General features: G+C 49.2%; 1 non-coding gene across 1 annotated transcript; it reads right to left on the bottom strand.

Moving 5' to 3' along the window:
• Positions 1-5253: 5253 nt before the first annotated feature.
• Positions 5254-5325, bottom strand: Trnat-cgu (transfer RNA threonine (anticodon CGU)). Its single transcript has one exon. It is a non-coding gene; the product is annotated as a tRNA-Thr (tRNA).
• Between the last annotated feature and the right edge of the window lie 14815 nt (positions 5326-20140).

Raw genomic sequence — 20140 nt, 5'->3', positions numbered from 1 at the left:
TGTAATGTTCGCTTTGCAGCCTCGGCATGGGCCTCCGACGTGGCAGCTGTTGCGGGCGCGTTGGTTGCACGTGGAGTGCTGGAGTGCTGGCGTGTTCAGGCCTGGCCTCTGCGGGCTTGCACGCCGAAATTTATGAGTTATAACAAGCTTTGCTGGCATAAATAAAGAAAGAAACAAATTAATTCATTAGGTATTTACTAAATATTTACCTAAATAACTAGTTTGTTTATATATATATATATATATATATATATATATATTGCTAAGGGAGGATGTCAAGAAGGGTGTACATACAATATGCGGAAGTGACAGCGAGTGGAACCACAGCAAGAACGATGGCAGGCCAGGATACAGCTCGTGCTGTTTCTCGGTGGCTATGCCACTTCTATTTCGCCTGCAGGATAGGTGCATAGCTCATAACATTACCCCCCGGCGGCGAAAGCACCGACTCGGTGAAGCTGAAGTACGGCGGCACGGAAAAGTTTGACTACACACAAAGGGTTCATGAGTGTCTGGGAACTGGTAGGACTTCAGGCGGACGACGTGCACGATGTCGCTGTGGAGTTGAGCCAATGGAGACGAAGACAATGGAGCGATTTCGTACGTCACGTCATTCACATGGCGGCACAATCGATATGAGTCGGTGTACGGGAACAGCAGGTTTTCAGAAAGCTCGACACGGCGCGCTGGGGACCAGAGGAGGGCAAAAGACCCAGGGGTAAAATGGGTAGTCCTGTGAAGGCTATTGTATCGAGATTGCTGGTGGATCTGCGACTCGCTGAATTCACTGCGGGCAACTTGACATGCATGGTCAGCACGGGCAATAGCCTCTCCAGCATAATCGGTACTAAGGTATGCAGAAGAAGGCACCAACGTGTCCATGGGCTACGTAGGATTTCGTTGGTATAAGAGAAAGAAAAGCGAATAACCAGCGGTATCATGTCGTGACATGTTAAACGCGAATATCACAAAAGTCAATGCAGTGTCCCAATCCTGGTGGCCGGCGGACACATACATTGTCAGTATGTCGGTAATTGATCGATTCAGTCGCACCGTCAAGTCATTGGTCTGTGGATGGTAGGCCGTGGTCAGTTTGTCTTGCGTCGAGCAAGACGTTAGAATGACCTCGATCACCTTCGAAAAAAACTGTTTGCCCCAGTGAGTGAGGAGTTGCCAACGTGCACCGTGCTGCACATTGACGTTACGGAGTAGGAAGTCTGCAACGTCGGCCGCGCAGCTTGCCGGAAGAGCACGCGTGATGGCGAATCGCGTCGCATAGTCTGTAGCGACGAGGACCCATCTGTTTCTGAGACATACAGACGAAACGGGCCAAGTAAGTCAAGGCGAACGCGATAAAACGGTTAATAGGGAACGTCGAGAGGTTGAAGATGGCCAGCAGGCCGGAGCGGCGGCTTGTCCCGGCGCTGACAAAGGTCACAAGAGGCCACGTAACAGCTCACCGAGCAGGACTTGCCTGGCCAGTAGAACCAATGGCGTGCGCGATCGTATGTGTGTGAAACGCCGAGGTTACCTGCTGTTGGCGCATCATGTAGCAGGGCCAGAACAGTCGAGCGGAGGTGTTTTGAAATCACAATCAAGAGGTCAGGACCATCAGGAAGCAAACTTCGACCATGTAAAGTGTCATCGTGTAGCACACAAAGTCGGAGAGAAGCATCGTGAGCCTGGGAGTATAGACGGTCGGTAATCTTCCATAGAACCGGGTCCTGGCGTTTTGCAGCGGCAATGTTGAACAGCTCGGACATGACGAGCACACAAGGACTTTAACTGCTCATTGCAGGTTCAGGTTGATCGACGGGGTGCCAGGAAAAGCAGTCGGCATCCCGATGCAAACGGCCAGATTTGTAGATGACCGTATATGAATATTCTTGAAGTCCTAATGCGCAGCGTTCAAGGTGACCCGTGGGATATTTGAGCGAGAGCCTGATAATCAGTGACGACGGTAAAAGTTCTGCCATACAGATAAGGTCGAAATTTTGCGACAGACCAAACAAGAGCGAGGCACTCTCTCTTTAATCAAACACTTCCACTCTGCGGTGGAAAGGAGGCGGCTGGCATACGCAGAAACAGAGTCCTCACCGCGTTGACAATGAGCTAGAACAGTGCCGATGCCACGGCCACTGGCGTCTGTACGAACATCCGTGGGAGCAGAATCGTCAAAGTGTGTCAACACAGGTGGCATAGTGAGTAGTACGAGAAACTGCGAAAACGCAGACGCTTGGGCAGGAACCCTTGAAGTTGAAGCCTTGCGCTGCTAAACAGCTGCAATATATGTAATAGTCGCTGGAGATGACTGGGCAATGTGGGCGAAAAAACGTCGACGTCGTCAACGTAACATAAACAAGTAGACCACTGGAACCTGCGAAGGCGGGAGTCCATCATTCTTTCAAATGTTGCTGGGGCATTGCGCAGCCCAAAGGGCATGGCGTTCTTTCCGCGATACTGCTCGTCAATGGCAATATTCCAATAGCGGGGCCGAAGCTCTATGGAAGAAAAGTACCTTGCGCCATGGAGATAGTCGAGCACATCACCTATTCACGGCAAATGGTATACGTCCTTTTTGCTTACCTTGTTCAGGTGCCGATAGTCGATACAGAACCACCAGATGTTTTTTTTTTTCTGACAACCACAACAGGGGACGTCCAAGAACTCGCAGATGGTTCAGTAATGTCCTTATTCAGCATTTCCTTAACCTCAATTTGAATGAGACGGCATCGCACGCAGACACTCGGTATGGCTGCCCACATAGATGGTTCTAGCATCCGCAGTATCGATGCGATGGTTTACGAGTCATGTCTGGCCAAGTTGGGGTGAAGAGATATCAAAGACATTGCGGTAAGAAGCTAACAAGCGGCGAAGACCTTCCTACCGTGATACCAATCACAATAATACCGCGAAGAGGGTCGTCAAGCGTAGTACGTGTCGGGGCTTCCAGGTAACGACAGTGGAGTATCGATAGTGAGTGCCAGCGGGTCTTGTGCGCCTAAAGGTGATATGCTGCCCAACGTGATGCCTTCGGGAAAAAATTGTGGGGTGCGTCCAAAGTTAAGAATCGGTATACATGCCCAGTTCTACGAAACAGTCCACAACAGAGTGAGGGAGCGCAACGCACCACGTGAAAAGAACGTCTAGAGAAGGGGAGATCAGATAGCCACCATCACAACCAGGGGGCTTTGATGTAAACGTGACATACGTCGAAGTAGCTGGTCGCAGACGAACAAACTCAACGACACATAAACGCGGTGTTGAGGTCGGTTACAGAAGGGAGTTCAACTGTAGAACGCCAGTTGAGCAGTCGATGAGGGCAGAATGCGTGCTGAGGAAGTCATGGCCGAGGATCAGTCAGGGGCACACTGGTGTAGAATGGTGAATAGAGCTGAGGTCTGGTGGCCAGCGAAGCTCACACGCGCAGTGCACATGCCAACGGCGCAAGGTGTACCGCCGTCGGCAACGCGAACGACAGGCTACGTGGCGGGCGTAAGAACCTTGCGGACACGAGAAGAAACGCGAGCGCCCCTTACAGATAGTTGCGCCCCATTGTCTATGAGCGCCGAAACAGCCACGCCGTCCCCTTCCACGTCCAAAAGGTCTTGTCGGGCAGCCAGGGTCAGCAGAGGGTTTCCGGGTCGGTTGGCGAATGCAGCATTACCTCTGAGAGCTGCACTGGTCAGTGGTCAGGACAAGGGTGTGGCGACGGCGAACGACGGGGCATCGGAGAGCGCGAACGCCGGCTCTGTGTGGATGGCGAGCGGTCGTAGCGTGGATTCGGGGCAGGAGCATCAGGGTACGGGAAGTCATCGCGAGTACGGAACGAAGAGGACCGCCTGTCTTCCGGTCTGTAAGTGTACGCGGGGCGACGTGACGACGGCCGGCGATAGCGACAATGGTGGGAAATATAGCCAATTCCATTGCATTAGAAGCATATCGGCCTGTCATCGCGCGTGCGTGACTGGTTTGGATCGCGGTATCCGGAATAGAGCGATCGTGCTCGGGACAACTTACGGCACAGATGGGATGAATGACTGCGTTCGCCAACTCTCCGCGTACGACGGCTTGGATCAACGATACTGCCGGGTGGTCCTATGAAAGGGCCTGAGGAAGAGATGGAGACGCGGCCTCAATCTCATACCACACAAGGCACAGCATGCTTTCGGTACCAGATGGTTGGACGTCCCCACACGTGGAGGTTACGGCGGTGTTAGGGAGCCGCACGAATTGTTGCGTGACACGACGGCTGTTCGCTTTCTCAATGCGTTGGTACTCCCTTTTGATGTCGTCAATGGTAGAGCAATCCCTATATATCAGTAAATGCAAGGCGTCATCGACGATGTATTTAAGTATGTGGCTGACTTTGTCAGCGTTAAGCATTTTGTCGCCAACCCGCCGACACAGAGCTAACACGTCTTGAAGGCACACGACATATGGTTCAGTTGACGTATGAGCGCCGCATGAAAGTTCCTTCATGGCGACTCCCTGGCGCCCGACTGGCTTCCCGAAGAGCTCGTGTAGTTTGTGCTTGCAGGTGTCCGAACTAGTCAGTTCCTCCTTGATTGTTTGTAACCAAACACGGGCCGTTCCCTTGAGGTAGTAGAACATGTTAGCCAGCTTGATGGTTGGGTCCCACCGGTTGTTGTTGCTGGCTCGCTCGTATTCCGTGAACCAGTCTTTGACGTCCATGGCGTCCGTACTGGAGAAGGTACCAGGGTCTGGGAGTTGGGCCAGGACTGCTGATGTTGCGGTAGCGAGGCTGAGTCACCAGGCCTCTCAGTCGAAATGGTCGTATGGACCACAAGATGTCCGCTGCGAAGTCCCGTCGTGTCCTTCGGATATACGCCGTACGCTCCACCAAAGATGTTACCGGGCGATGTCAAAAAGGGTTTATATACAATATTTACAAGTGACAGCGAGTGGCACCAAAACAGCAACGATGGCGGGCGGGGATACAGCTCGTCCTCGTTCTCGTCTGCCATGCCACTTCTGTTTCGTCCGCAGGATAGGCACATGTCATATATATATATATATATATATATATATATATATATATATATATATGTGTGTGTGTGTGTGTAGTGAACGAAAAGAAAGGGAACTGAGGGGTCCGATTTTTCAGAAGCATATCATAAGAAGCCAACAAACAATAACAACAAGGACAACATAGGGGAAATTACTTGTACTTATTGATTGAATTAAAGAAATAATAAATTGATGCAAATAAAAATGGATGAAAAAACAACTATCCGCAGGTGGGGAACGAACCCACGTCTTCGCATTACGCGTGCGATGCTCTCACCATTGAGCTACCGCGGAGCCGTTTCCCCATCGACTTTCTGAGGTATTTATGTTTTACTACAACTAACCCTTGGAGTGTTAGCCAGCGCCACCACTCGCAAACCATAGGGCGGATGTGGAACATCCTTTCTGCCGCAGGCGTCACGAGCACGTGATCTTTTTTGGGTGATGGCAACTGGTCAATAAACCCACATATGCTACCTGAAGGCGCTGGCAAACACTCCCAGGGTTAGTTCTAGTTGTAAAACATAAATACCCCAGAAAGTGGATGGGAAAACGGCTCGATAACCCAATTCTAGTTAATGAGCTGGTCTACTCGAAGAGGCGGACATTACTTGCACAAAAAATTGAACTGGAACGAATAATTAAGTAACAGAAATTTATTATTAACCTGTTTACTAAGTGCCTGATGGCCCATATTGCAATTTACAAATTGTAGCCGTAGAGTTCGCAAGGCGAATCCACTTGGAACGAATTCTCGGGATGACACCAGTTTCGCGATATTAATTCCCGAACTTTGCGAAGAAATGCATTGGCGTTCCAGTTAGGTTCTTAACAAAACGTCGCTTTATGAATTGAAGCACAATATTAACTGGAACACCAATGCATTTCTCCGCAAAGTTCGGGAATTATTATATCGGAACTGGTGTCATCCCGCGAATTCGTTCCAAGTGGATCCGCCTTGCGAACTCCACGGCTACAATTTCTAAATTACAATATGGGCCATCAGGCAATTAGTTAAAAGTTAATTAATAAATTTCTGTTAATTATTCTACTATGCAGTTCAATTTCTTGTGCAAGTAATCTTCACCTCTTCGAGTAGACGAGCACATGAAGTAGAATTGTTCTATCTCTCACAGGCAACCTTTTAGAATTTTTGAAAGTGTTCGCTGAAACACCCTGTATATATTGTTACAACGCTGGGAACAAGGTGGAAGAAGGGCACGAGCTGGTGTTGTAAGACAACAACGTTAGGGACTTGCCTGCGCTGCCTGTCTCTTGTAATATCACCTGTAAATATATTTTACTGTTATTTTCATCCTTGTGTCACATTTTGGTGGAGCTGTGGGGTACATCTAATGCGAGACGGAGCTCCGAAGCGGACGTAGCCTGGCCGTTACCACCATGCCGACTGACGAAGCGGCTACAACGGCGACCACAACGGCATCCACCATGCCAACCGTCATCTTGGCTAAGCCCCGCGACCCTGGCACGTTTACGGGGACCGACAACCTGGACGTCGAAGATTGGCTCCGGCTGTACGAGCGTGTCAGCAAAAGTAACAGGTGGGACCAGACCGTTATGTTAGCCAATCTGATCTACTACTTGAACGGCACGGCAAGGGTCTGGTTTCAGACACACGAAGAGGAGCTAACGAGTTGGGAGCAATGTAAGAAAAAAATGTCACAGTTTCGCCCTAAGGGCGAAGCAATGAATGCGATAGCAACACAGCAATGTCATACGAAGTAAGGTGAGCGGCTTGGTAACAATATGAATTGTAGTAAACATGAGCTGATTAAGTAAGCAGGTGTGCTGCGGCGTAAGTAGACCGACATGAAGAGAGACTCGATGACCACGAGAAGGCGCGTGTGAAACGGTGGTGTTGATGAGAAGCGCTTCCCGTGGGCAGCGCGCGTGCGAAGGGACACACCTGTAGCGCTGCACTGCCGATCCGGGCAGCATTACATGTGTAGCGTGCGTTGGAAAATGTGACCCGACTATTACTAACTGAATGAACAAGCGTGGTGTGAGCGCGCACAAACAAACATGAAGAGATCACACTGAATGACTGCAGACAACGACTGTGAAAACGCTGGCAGCAAGCATACGCCGCTGCGGGCGAAGGTACGTGCGGTCTATCGCTTCAACAGGAACTGAGCCGCGAATGCACGGCTCATAAAGGTCAGAGCCGTGTGGAGATAAGAGACGGTGCGGCGAGCGACGAGCGCGGTTGTTGGCAGAAGAAAAGTGCGCCCCCCCCCCCCCCCCCGCTTCCTCCGGCGCTGGCTTACCGCTTCCTTGCTTGCGCGCGGGAGAGATAAAAGACCGTGCGGCCGAGCGACGAGCGCGGTTGTTGGCACAGTAGAAGTGCCCCCCCCCCCCCCCCCCCCCCGCTCCCTCCGGCGCTGGCTTCCCGCTTCGTTGCTAGCGCGTGGGGGATTGAGTGCGTTCGCTCTCCGTGATAGCGTGCGTCTCGGGCATACAGCGCGCGGTGAAGATTTTATCTATACGGAACCTCACGGCGACGGCGACGACGACGGCGACGGCGACGCCGACGGCAGAAATCCGGTTGAAGTGTCCATATAATTGCTATCGCAATAAAAGCTCTGCGACCTTTTCGGGAGGACGGTTGGGCGACAACGAGCCGCGAAGAGGGAACTCGGAACTCGCGCCCAGACGTCAACCGAGTCATACGTGACGTATATTCAGGACGTTCTTGCGCTTTGCCGCAAGGTGGACGAGCGAATGCCGGAAGATGAAAAGGTGAACCATGTGCTGAAGGGCATAGCTGATGACGCCTTTAACCTGCTCGTGTACAAGAACTGCACAAGCATCGACGACATCATAAGTGAATGCAGGCGTTTCGAAGAAGCAAAAGGCCGTCGAATTGTCCATCAGTATACCCGTCTTCCGAATACAGCCGCTACATCATCGTGCGAAGACCATTCCGCGCCTCAGCCGACCACGTCCGAAAGCATTGTGCGGATCGTTCGCAGAGAGATAGAGGCCGCATCGCCGGTTAACTCCCAGACGTATGCCCCGAACGATTTTTGACCGACGATTTCCCTAATCTAGTCTGTCGTTCGCGAAGAGCTGGCGAACCTTGGTGTTCCCTCCGTTTGCCCCATCAACCGATCCGACGCCTTTACTACGACTGTCCCGGCTCAGCGGAACCAGTACCTCTCACGGCCCTACCGTAACCCAATGGAATGGCGAACACCAGATGACAGGCCTATTTGCTTTAACTGCCGACGTGTTGGCCATATTTCTCGTCACTGCCGCAACACCTGGACACGCTCATTTCGATCTGCATTCCAACCAGACCATCGCTCACCAGGTAGTCGCCTGCCGCCGGAAGAAACCACAGAGCCTTACCACCGTGCTGAGGCCTCGCCACCTACACGGCAGAGTCGTTCGCCTTCTCCTCGACGGCCCCTGCATCGCCCAGCTACTCTTCGCCGTTCTCCGTCGCCCATGTACCGGCGCTCGTCGGAAAACTGACGGGTGCAGCTCCGAGGGGTGACGCTGCTACATCATCCTGGACTGAAATTCCTCTGCTGATCCTGCCGACGGATAGAAATTTACTTCAGGTGTATGTGGATGGTGTCCTTGTGACGGCTTTAATTGATACCGGCTCGCACATCTCTGTCATGAGTGACCATCTTCGTCGACGCCTGACTAAAGTGATCACACCTGCTGCGTCCTGTGTTGTGCGGGTCGCCGATGGCAGAACGCCGGCAGTCATAGGAATGTGCGCTGCTCGTGTCAGTGTCGCCGGCCGTCAGACTTCTGTCCTTTTCAATATTCTGGAAGAATGTCCCCACGACGTTATTTTGGGTCTCGATTTTCTATCAGCGCATTCGGCGTTGATTGATTGCTCCGCGGGACTTGTTCAGCTCGATTTGCCTTGCTCTTCTGACCCTCCTGAGGAAGTTTCCAGCAGATTGTGTTTAACCGAGCACATTCGTCTTGCCCCCCAAGCTATGACGTGCCTCGTTCTTTCGCCCTCCCCACCTGTGCCTGACGGCGATTACATCGTCTCTCCTATTTCGGACGTCCCCCTGGCCCCTAACATTGCGCTTCCTCACACTGTCGTCAATGTTACGAACAATTCTACGTGCCTGCCTATTCTGAACTTCGGACCATACAGCCACGTTCTACCGCAAGACATTGCTTTAGGCACGCTGTCATCTTGCGACGACTACAACCTCTCGGCCTTGACGACTGAAACGTCGTCTCAAGGTGCTTCATCGCCTTCTTCACCAACTACCTTGCCCGACGTCTCCAACATGATTTCTCCTGATCTCGCGCCTCAGCACGCCGACCAGTTACGTCGTTTGCTCGCCTCATTCAGCGACATTTTTGACTTGGATGGTCGCCCTTTAGGTCAGACTTCCATTGCGAAACACATCATTGACACTGGCGACGCCCATCCGATTCACCGGAGACCATATCGGGTGTCCTTGCATGAGCGACAAGTTATTCAAACGGAAGTCGAAAAGATGCTTTCTCGGGGAATAATTGAGCCGTCTTTAAGCCCGTGGGCGTCCCCTGTAGTCCTAGTTAAAAAGAAGGACAACACCTGGCGCTTCTGCGTGGACTACCGGCACTTGAACAATATCACAAAAAATGATGTTTATTCTCTCCCTCGCATCGATGACGCGCTGGACCGCCTTCACGGTGCGAAATATTTTTCTTCCATCGACCTTCGGTCCGGCTACTGGCAGATTGCTGTAGACGAGATGGACCGCGAGAAGACAGCGTTTGTAACACCGGATGGTCTATACCAGTTCAAAGTCATGCCTTTCGGCTTGTGTAACGCCTCAGCCACGTTCGAACGTATGATGGACGCACTTCTGCATGGACTCAAGTGGTCCATCTGTCTTTGTTACCTAGATGACGTCATCGTTTTCGCTCCTACTTTTGCCACACACCTCGAGCGCCTTTCATTAGTTCTTTATGTATTTCGAAATGCTGGCCTCCAGCTTAATTCGTCTAAGTGTCACTTCGGTCACCTCCAAATCACTATCCTTGGCCATCTTGTTGACTCATCTGGTGTGCGCCCAGACCCAGATAAAGTGCGGGCTGTACAGAATTTTCCCGTACCGACCAGCGCCAAGGATGTACGGAGCTTTGTGGGCCTGTGCTCTTACTTCCGCCGCTTTGTTCACAACTTTGCGGAAGTCGCCCGAACTCTTACTTCGCTTCTGAAAGCTGATGCTTCCTTTTCCTGGGGCCCTGAGCAAGCGACCGCCTTCTCGAAGCTCATCTCCCTGTTGACATCTCCACCTATTTTGGCGCACTTCGACCCGTCTGCGCCTACGGAAGTCCGCACTGACGCCAGTGGTCATGGAATCGGCGCCATTTTGTCTGAGCGTCAGCGAGGGAATGACCGTGTGATTGCATACGCAAGTCGTTAGCTTTCTGCTGCTGAACGCAACTATTCTATCACCGAGCGAGAGTGCCTTGCACTTGTCTTGGCCGTCGCGAAATTTCGTCCATACTTATACGGTCGGCCATTTAAAGTCACTACAGACCACCACGCGCTGTGCTGGCTCTCTTCCCTGAAGGACCCTACAGGCCGCCTCGGTCGCTGGGCATTGCGACTTCAGGAGTACCCGTACACCGTGGCCTACAAGTCGGGTCGTTTACACCAAGATGCCGACTGTCTGTTACGTCATCCTGTCGATCCTCCGGATATTTGTGCGACCGACGCTCGTGCTCCTGTTCCCTCGCTCTCTGCATTCGCTGACCTCGCCACCGAGCAGCGCCGTGACCGCTACATACGTGACGTAATGGACAAGCTCGCATCTGCGCCGTCCGACCCCTCCCTTCGACTGTTTCTCATCCAGGACGGCATGTTGTGTCGGCGCAGCATACACCCTAGTGGTCCCGAGCTGCTGTTTGTCGTTCCCCGCCATCTGCGTGCCACCATTCTCTCTCAGTTACACGATGTACCCACGGCTGGTCACCTTGGCGTCTCTCGCACGTACGATCGTGTACGGCGCCGATTCTTTTGGCCCGGTCTATACCGGTCCGTGAACCGCTACGTCGCTTCTTGCGAGTTATGTCAGCGCCGGAAAAAGCCACCTCTACTCCCTGCTGGTCGCCTTCAACCTATCGACGTGCCATCCGAACCGTTCTTTCGCGTTGGGTTAGACCTGCTTGGACCTTTCCCTATATCTGCTTCCGGCAACAACTGGATTGCTGTCGCTACCGACTATGCCACTCGGTACGCGATCACCAAAGCTATTCCGACATCCTGCGCGACCGACGTCGCTGAGTTTCTTTTGCACAACATCATCCTTCATCACGGCGCTCCTCGTCAACTTCTTACAGACCGCGGCCGGTATTTCCTCTCCCGAGTTGTGGACGACCTACTCCGTTCCTGCGCCACCAAGCACAAGCTCACTACTGCCTACCATCCGCAGACGAACGGCTTGACTGAGCGCCTTAATCGCACCATCCCCGACATGCTATCAATGTACGTTTCCGATGACCACCGTGACTGGGACAATGCTCTTCCCTTCGTCACATTCGCGTACAATTCGTCGCGTCACGACACAGGCGGTTACTCACCGTTTTATCTATTGTACGGCCGCGACCCCGTATTGCCTTTCGACACCATCCTGCCCATCGCTCAGGATTCTACGTCGGAATACGCCCGAGACGTCATTGCCACAGCCGAACAGGCACGTCAAATTACTCATCGTCGCCTTTCTATTTCCCAGAGCAAGCAGAAGAGCACATATGACGGTCGCCACCGTGACGCTAATTTCCTTCCCGGGGACCTTGTCCTTCTATGGTCTCCTAGCCGCCGCGTTGGCCTATCAGAAAAGCTAATGTCGCGCTACGCTGGTCCTTACCGGGTCCTCCGCCAGGTGACAGCTGTAACATACGAAATGTCCCCGGTCACGACTCCCGCTTGCTCTGCGCAACCTCCCCGTGACGTCGTGCATGTCACGGGGAGGTTGCCAGTCTTCATCGCTACCAGTCTTCAACGCTACCAGTCTTCATCTACATAAGACGCACCGGGACGGTGCTTCCACGCCGGAGGGCCATATGTTACAACGCTGGGAACAAGATGGAAGAAGGGCACGAGCTGGTGTTGGAAGACAACAACGTTAGGGACTTGCCTGCGCTGCCTGTCTCTTGTAATATCACCTGTAAATAGATTTTACTGTTACTTTCATCCTTGTGTCACAATATATATAACAGGACAGAAAAGGAAACACAGCACTTCCAATGCCAAACTCGAGCTTATGCGAGCACCAATATGAAATGACGTTTACAAACAATGTTCTGTTTCTTTTAATTCCTTCCCACTAAATCCAAAATTTTTACATATAGATGGCCCTGAATATTTGCATAAACATGTTTCGACTTATTCGGGCACCACCTTGCGGAGGCAGACAACCTATTCATGCAGGGTTATCTGGTCGCTCATGAAAACTCAGGTTTCTCGTTGTGTGTGTGTTCCTTGTGCTCCTATGCGCGGTACTCCTGTGCTAACTTATTCTGCATGTGACAATGACCCGGAGCGAATTCATGTGTCATCAGTGCACTGTTGAGCCACGTTGACGGGACCTTATGGGTAAATGTTTGGGATGGTTTTTATTGCGATAGCAATTATATGGACACACCAGGTGCATTTCTGCCGTCGCCGTTGCCGTGAAGGTCCGTAGAAAGTCAGAGAGCGATAAAGGGCCGCGCGCCGTATGATGTATGTGCGAGTGAAAGCGTGCGAGGGTGAGCCGGTGATCGTGGTCCAATCTCGCATATGCAAGGGAGGGGTCATGTGTGTAGTGCGCGACACACTGTGGTGAATGGAGGAAGAAAAGAAGCAAACGGCACAGAGTGTGTAAGCGGAGACGAACCCCGAACTCAATAGAAGCCTACAACGTCGAAGACCGTCCGGCACGAGAACGCGTGACGCAAGACAAAACAAAAAATATTAGAATCTGATCAGAAGAATCCACCGAGATTCCAGAAACCAATCAGCAAAAGACGAATCGGCCAGAGCGGCAGAAAAGCGAGGCGCGCTGGCAGAAGAAAGAGGAGTTCCAGGAAGCGACGCCAATGAGAAGGTCGACCACCGGACCGGGAGTTGAAGACGAGCCGTCGTGTTCCGGATTCGAGCCACCAGGACTTCACCCGACCGCGGCCTCCTGCCATCCTGTTCCCGGGTGTCGCTACTCCATCCGATCACGGATTGTTGCGCGAGGCCGGCGAACTCTTGCGCCCGTAGGCAGAGCGTGAGCAGTCGGGCTACGCACCCGAGTTTGCGCCCAGCTGCCTGGCCAGAACGCCGCCCCGAACTGCAAGTGCCACCAAGCCCCCGGCGTCCCCTCTCTCCAAGCCAGAGCTGCCGCGCTCTGGTCACCGGTTTAACGGTCCAGCACAACGACCTTTGGTGAGACCAACGCCGCTTCTGTCGTCTACTCATTTCCGCGTCTTCACGTCGAAACTGTTGCGCGCACTCATACGCGTGATCTGCCCCAACTTGCGTGCTATCGATACCATTATAGCTTCGAGTGTGTTTCTTGCCATGATATTTCTTTGATTGTTTATTTTGTGCGTTGCTTTTCGTTCTAGTTTTATTAAACGTTTGTGTGCGTTTTACAACAAACGTCTTTGTCCTAAATTGGCTTCTCGGAGGCTTCGCCTCAGAGAACCGTATGAACCATTAAAGAAAATCAATAACCTGCGTCACAAATTGGCGTCCGCGACAGGACAAATGTGTTCGTTTGGTTTTAATTTTTCTTGGTAATTTTAACAGCTTGAAGCCATGACCAGCACGCGAGAGATGTTAGCTTTAGCGGAACGCATGGGGCTGGAAGGAGCGGATTTAAAGGCGTGCTTAGACGAGCAGGAGGCGCGGGCGCGAGAAGAACGGGCTGCGGAACGAGAAGCGAAAAGAGAGCAGCTTGAGCGCGAGGCACGTGTGTTTCAGTTGTGTCTGAAGGTCACGGAGGCGGCAAGGGCACGCTCACAGATCGAGAGCTGGAGTCGTATGAAACCTTTATTAAGCAGGCGTTTGACGCGGGCTCCAGACTCAGCAGTTCGAAATCTCCGTCTAGTGATTGCCCCAAGCAACGTCACGGGCTTTTATTAGAAGTAGGCACGCTAGAAGAGGGCAACAGAGAAATGGGCCGGAAACGAACCAGCCTAGGTCCTGACATGAACCTCAGGGAGGCTGAGGATAGCTCGGAGAGCATAGAGCAGGCAACCACCAACTATATCGAGGCACCCATACGCATCTGTGCTAGTAGAAGCACATTGGACAAAGAGGAACAAATGCCTTCAGAAATCCCGACGGACTGGGCATCCGTGCGCATAGCCAGTGACCTTGCAGAAGGTGAGACGAGCGATGAGGCGCTCACCCACACTACCACTGTACCCCCTAGAGCGGTAACAAGTGGCTTAGTGAGTTAGGGGGACCACTCAAATGACTCACCTCATGAGAGGGTGAGTTTGCCTGTCTGCATCCTTGGAGGCCGCATAGGCTAATGTAGAATTAACATGAGTACAGAGGTACTCAGCAAGGATACGAGTACAGAAGTACTCTGTAGATAAACAAGAATAAATTCAAAGAAAGAAACAAATAACTTAGAAGAAAAGCCGCATGGCAGGTCGGCACATACTATTAACCGGCTCATGGGAAGTGTGCGGGATTGCATGCCTGGAGCGGCATTCGACAAATCATGGTTTATTTCCGCTGGAGGGTGCCGGAAGCTTATCTGCGAGAGTGTAACAACTGTGCATCCACTCCGGATTCCTTAGTGAATGGTGAAGAGGCGGATCGGTCTTCTCTGGTGTGGGCTGAAGCAGAAAGCATATCCGCAGGGATGCTGACTGAATGCTTGCGCGACCAGTCGAAGCGACACGTCAGCATGACAGAAGTGGTCTCTACGAGATATGTGTCTCAGTGCAGGTATGCAGCACACATATCGTTTCATGCCAGTGATTCCCAGTTTGTGACTTTCGAACCAGATAAGCAGCTTGGTCAGGTGAATCAGGGGCTCACAGGTACGCGCAGAAAAGCGGCTCCATGGTCGTCGTCACAAATGCAGAAGAGTCGCCCTGTTCGTCTCATCTGGGATGGAGTGAACTGAAAAGCTGATGAACAGCCGGTTGCCACCCCGAGATCATTGACCCCTGAAATGACTAGAATGTCTAAAGTGTATTGGATTTTTGTCTAGCCTGGGTGATTTGACCTCACGAGTGTTGTGCTTTGTGTTTTCAGTGAACTTTATTTTTGATTCATCAGTTTAATGTGATGCACTCACAGTGGACTGCGTGTAGAACATTTGTCTGATAAGTGTTTTGCATTGAATGTCCAGTGGTCTGTTTAGACCTGTTCGAGGGGAAGTGATTGATCCACAGTGAACGTTGAGTGATCATTGTGTGGACGTGTCGCGCACTAGCGGCAGTTTGTCCCTTGGGAAAAACTATTTCCAAAAAGGGGGCTTTTGTCATGTGTGTATTGCGCGACACAGGGCGGTGAATGGAGGAAGAAAAGAGGCAGACGACAAGGAATGTGTGCATAGCGAAAAAGGCTGGCAGCTCCCAGGCCCTGTGGGAATCGATGTTATACAAAGCAGTGTGCGGGGAGCTGGCTATGCAAAGTGTATTCTTTTATATATTTATAACATACTGCGCACCACAAATAGGTCTTTGCAGGAAGGGCCCTCAAGCGCACAAGACAAATAAGTCAAATTAAGAAAGTAAAAAAAAACAGACAAAGAAACAAGGAAACAATACAAAAATGCACAAATATACATTTTAAATACTTTACAATAAATACAAATAAATATACATAACAGAGAACACATGTGCAACGCACCTTATTACGAAGGTTTTAATACAGCGCGTGTCGAGAGTTCCACTAAGACGCTGCTCTGGGAAAGAAAGAAAATTTCTATGTATTTGCCCTGGCGAAATAAGAGGTTAGTGCATATGTGGGACCACGACTTGTGCGCCTTGTGGACAAAAGGGTCAGTATACCGCGGGGTCTAAGGATAATTGGCGATTAATTAGTTTCTGTAGGAAATTCAGGCAAAGCACCTGCCTCCGTGTTTCGAGGAGGGGAATGTCTTGGCCATCATTAGCCATGTGAGAGAATCGGTGCGCTTAAACCTAAAATAAGTAAAACTAACAACGTTTCTCTGAATTATTTCCTAGATTTTAATGCTGTGTTTAGTGTATGAATCCCATGTAATGCAAGCGTACTCTAGTCTAGGTCTAATGAAAGTCAATTAACTCAATAATTTAATGCTGACAGGTGAATTTCACAGTCTGCATTTTAAGAAGCAAAGTTTACGCAAGGTAGAACAACAAATATTCCTAATAAGTATACTCGTATTCCAGGAAAGTTTATTAGATAATGTTACGCTTAGGTGTTTATAGTTTTCAACTTCCTTTAGCGGTGAAGCGGCCAGCGTGTCTTGTTATTTTAAAGGGCTTTTCTTGCGAGTAAAACGAAGGCATTTTGTTTTTTGTTTTTTCTTTCCCAAAGCCGTGCTCGACATATTACACCATTCTTGTATATTGTTGAAGCGTGCTAAGGTAGTTCAAGAAGAAAACAAGACAGAATTCATAGTAAGGTGACTAGGGGGCAGAGGAGAATAAACCAGAAGTTAGCAATGGCGACGTGAAGACGCGTCCAGATGTGTCTGTCTGGCTTGTTACAATTGTGTAAGCTTAACTCAAGTTCGGTCTGTTCATGTACTGAAGCTATATCCTGAAATAACACGCAGCCGTCCGCCAACAATCTAATTTGTGTACCTGGTGTAACAACGGTGACAATGTCATATATGTCGAGTAGAAAAACAATGGCTACCCTGCGGTACGCCGGATGTTACGGAAAGACAGCTGGAGTTGTTACCTTCAATTGAGGCAAACTGCACGCGATCGGAAAGGTAAGATGCTATCCAAGAAACTATAGTGTTAGGGAAGATCATTATCTTGAGTTTTTGAATTAGTCTCCTTACATGAATTACATGAATCATTTCATGATTTCATGACTTACATGACACGCATGTCATGATATTCATGCAATGATCCATCATTTAGGTTTGTTTTACACTCTTGTCATCCTATGAAAATTTTGATACCTCACAAGTTAACGAAGCGATCATGAGACAACCAAGACGTACGCGGCTGCTTCATGACCTACGTGACATACATTTCATGATATTTATGTCATGACCTATCATTTATGTTAGTCATACACTCTTGTCATAATATGCTAATTTTGATATTATCAAGCTAACGAAACGACCATGAGAGCACCTAGACGTTAGCAGCTGTTTCATGACCTTCATGACACGCATGTCATGAAATTTATGTCATGACCTATCAGTAATGTTTTTCATACTATTGTCATACAATGCCAGGTTTGGTACATACCAAGTTAATGAAACGACCATGAGAGCGCCAAGACGTAGGCGGCTGTTTCATGACCTACATGACACATGTCATGACATTCATGTCATGAACTATCATTTATGTTCGTCATACACACTTGTCATACTATGCCAATATTGGTACATACCAAGTTAACGAAACGACCACGAGAGCACCAAGATGTAGTCGGCTGTTTCATAACCTACATGACACACATGTCATGACATCCACCTCATGAACTATAATTTATGTTCGTTATACATTCTGGTCATAATATGCCAGTTTTGGTACATACCAAACGAAATGACCATGAGAGCACCAAGATGTAGGCGGCCATTTTATAACCTACATGACACACATGTCATGACATTCATGTCATGTACTATCTGTATGTTCGCCATAGACTCTTGTCATACTATGCCAATTTTAGTACATACCAAGTTTTCGAAACGACCATGAGAGCACCAAGACATAGGCGCCTAGATTTATAGATAGACAGATACCGTCAAATAGGCACACGTTCGTCAAGAAATGCTGCGCATTTAATATTGGGTGCCTGTTATCGCAGGGACATTAGCTGGTTGCACCAAACGCATTGCAAGTTAGCAGAGTCGGCGCTTCTGTATATTTTTTGCTATGATCACAAAATTGGACCTTATGCCCCCCCCCCCCCCTCTCCCCCCCTATCCCATTTTCACAGCATTTGATATTGGTTTCGTTCACAGTTTCCCGAGGGCCATGAGATAAATTTGCACTACTCGTACAGCCCACTTAAAATGCTCCAGATTGTTTACATACGTAATTTGCTGCTAGGGCCCTAATTAGCCCCCACAGTTGAAGTTTATCAAAAGCTTTCTCATGACGTGCCCCTAATTTTGAAGAAATCTAAGCAAGCGTCTTTCTTACTTCACAGAGGGCGCCTGCAGGACCTATTACGGGCCTCTTATCCTTAAAAAAGAGAAAACATTTAAGGTTTAGCAGTTGTTTTCAATGCTTTTAATCAAACCAGGAACGCGATATTTGTCACATGTGGCCCGTAAGGTGGACACCAATTGACACAAAGATACACTTAACGTAGCGTAATGTTGTCTAGACACATTGGGAAGCATAGCTGATAACGCCCGATGGAACTTGCGAGCAGTGCTGCAATTTTTCTAAAAGGCTGCACTTAATTACTCCACACGCACTTAACTTCCCTCAGAAATGCGCCATAACCTACCCCTAATTTCTGCTTAAGTTGGTTTTAGCGGCATTTGCATTGCCACGGCCGCTGGATAAAAAAAAGTTTTATCCAGCGTCCTACAGCTTCGAACCTTGCCTACAGATTGCTTATTACCCAGTCCTACTCTTACCAAACCTAACCAAGGCGCCTCGTTTAGTTACCCGAAGACATCGGGTGAGATCAAAATAGAACTGTTCAATAATTATTTGCAATCAGTTTTAATAAACTACAAACGTAAACATTTCGTGCCACATTGCGCATATGATGCACCCAATTTCAGCTAATAAGGTTGATGTTATGCAGATTGTCTCGCGACCATGGGAAACGTTAATAACTTTAAAGCGTACGTGTTGAAAAATTCTTCTTGCAGACTTTCCATTGAATCCACGTGCATATAACTTATAACCGCCTAGTTTTGCTAAGCTTTATCTGGGTGGCTTTTGTACTTATGGCAGGGCTACGTGCTAAATTTTGTGCCGCTCGTAAAGCTTATAAATGTGCGCTCTGGAGTGCTTGAATACGTAATTTCTTAAAAGGTCATAATTTCTTAAAAGTTATAATTACCGCAAGCACTTTAAATTATGCCTACGCCTAACCAATGACGTGACTCTTGCTTTCGTCACACATGAACACACTGGGATACATACCATAATCTGGCCATATAACGTCTTTCGAGTACTCCTTAAAACATTACTAGCACTCCTTAAAAACTAAGGTTGTATTTGATCCACAGGCATTTGAATTCACACGCCAATTTGCACTAGCGTTTCCCACGTTCACTAAATTAAGTCTTGGTGGCATTTGTACATGTGCCAGGGCAGTGGCTTAAATATTGTGCCAATCGTAAAACACACTCCTAACGCTCTGGAGTACTTGATTGCGTATTTAGTGGACAGTGTGTAATCAACCCAAAGATTGAAATTTGTTTACGCATTGCTCATGATGTCGCCCTTATTTTCGCTACATAAAAACAAGGTACTTTGTTTAGTTCAGTAACTACAACCGCAAAACCAACTGCAAACTTCGTATGCAGCATGAAAATGAAGAAAAAAAAATACGTGGGTTCACTAAATACTTGCAACGCTTCTGATAAAAATAGGAACTTCAATGTTTCACCACGCAATACACTTATACATTCCGCCTATTTTCATATAATTGGAAATCGGCGTCTTGTACAGCTATTGTAGGACTCGGAGAAACATTTCAGATAACGGCAGTAGGACACTCTAGAACGCTTGAATAGGTAATTTCTTATAAAGCCAGTATTTTATCTACACAGGTTAAAATTAATCGCTCGTCACTCACAGCATTCTACTTAAACAAAATATAAATAACGTGCGTCGCATGCTTCTCGAGGCGAGAGTAAATGGCAATTACATGCCTGTATACTTATAAAAGTTTCAGGAAGACAAGTATTCAATATTTATTTTGAAAGAAAATAATAAACATTCACACTCGATACTTTTGCCAGACGTCATCCAT

Source organism: Dermacentor silvarum, chromosome 8, assembly GCF_013339745.2.
Source record: "Dermacentor silvarum isolate Dsil-2018 chromosome 8, BIME_Dsil_1.4, whole genome shotgun sequence".
Taxonomy (NCBI): Eukaryota; Metazoa; Arthropoda; class Arachnida; order Ixodida; family Ixodidae; genus Dermacentor; species Dermacentor silvarum.
The sequence above is the reverse complement of the archived record's forward strand: the minus strand, read 5'-3'. Positions and strand labels throughout refer to the sequence as shown.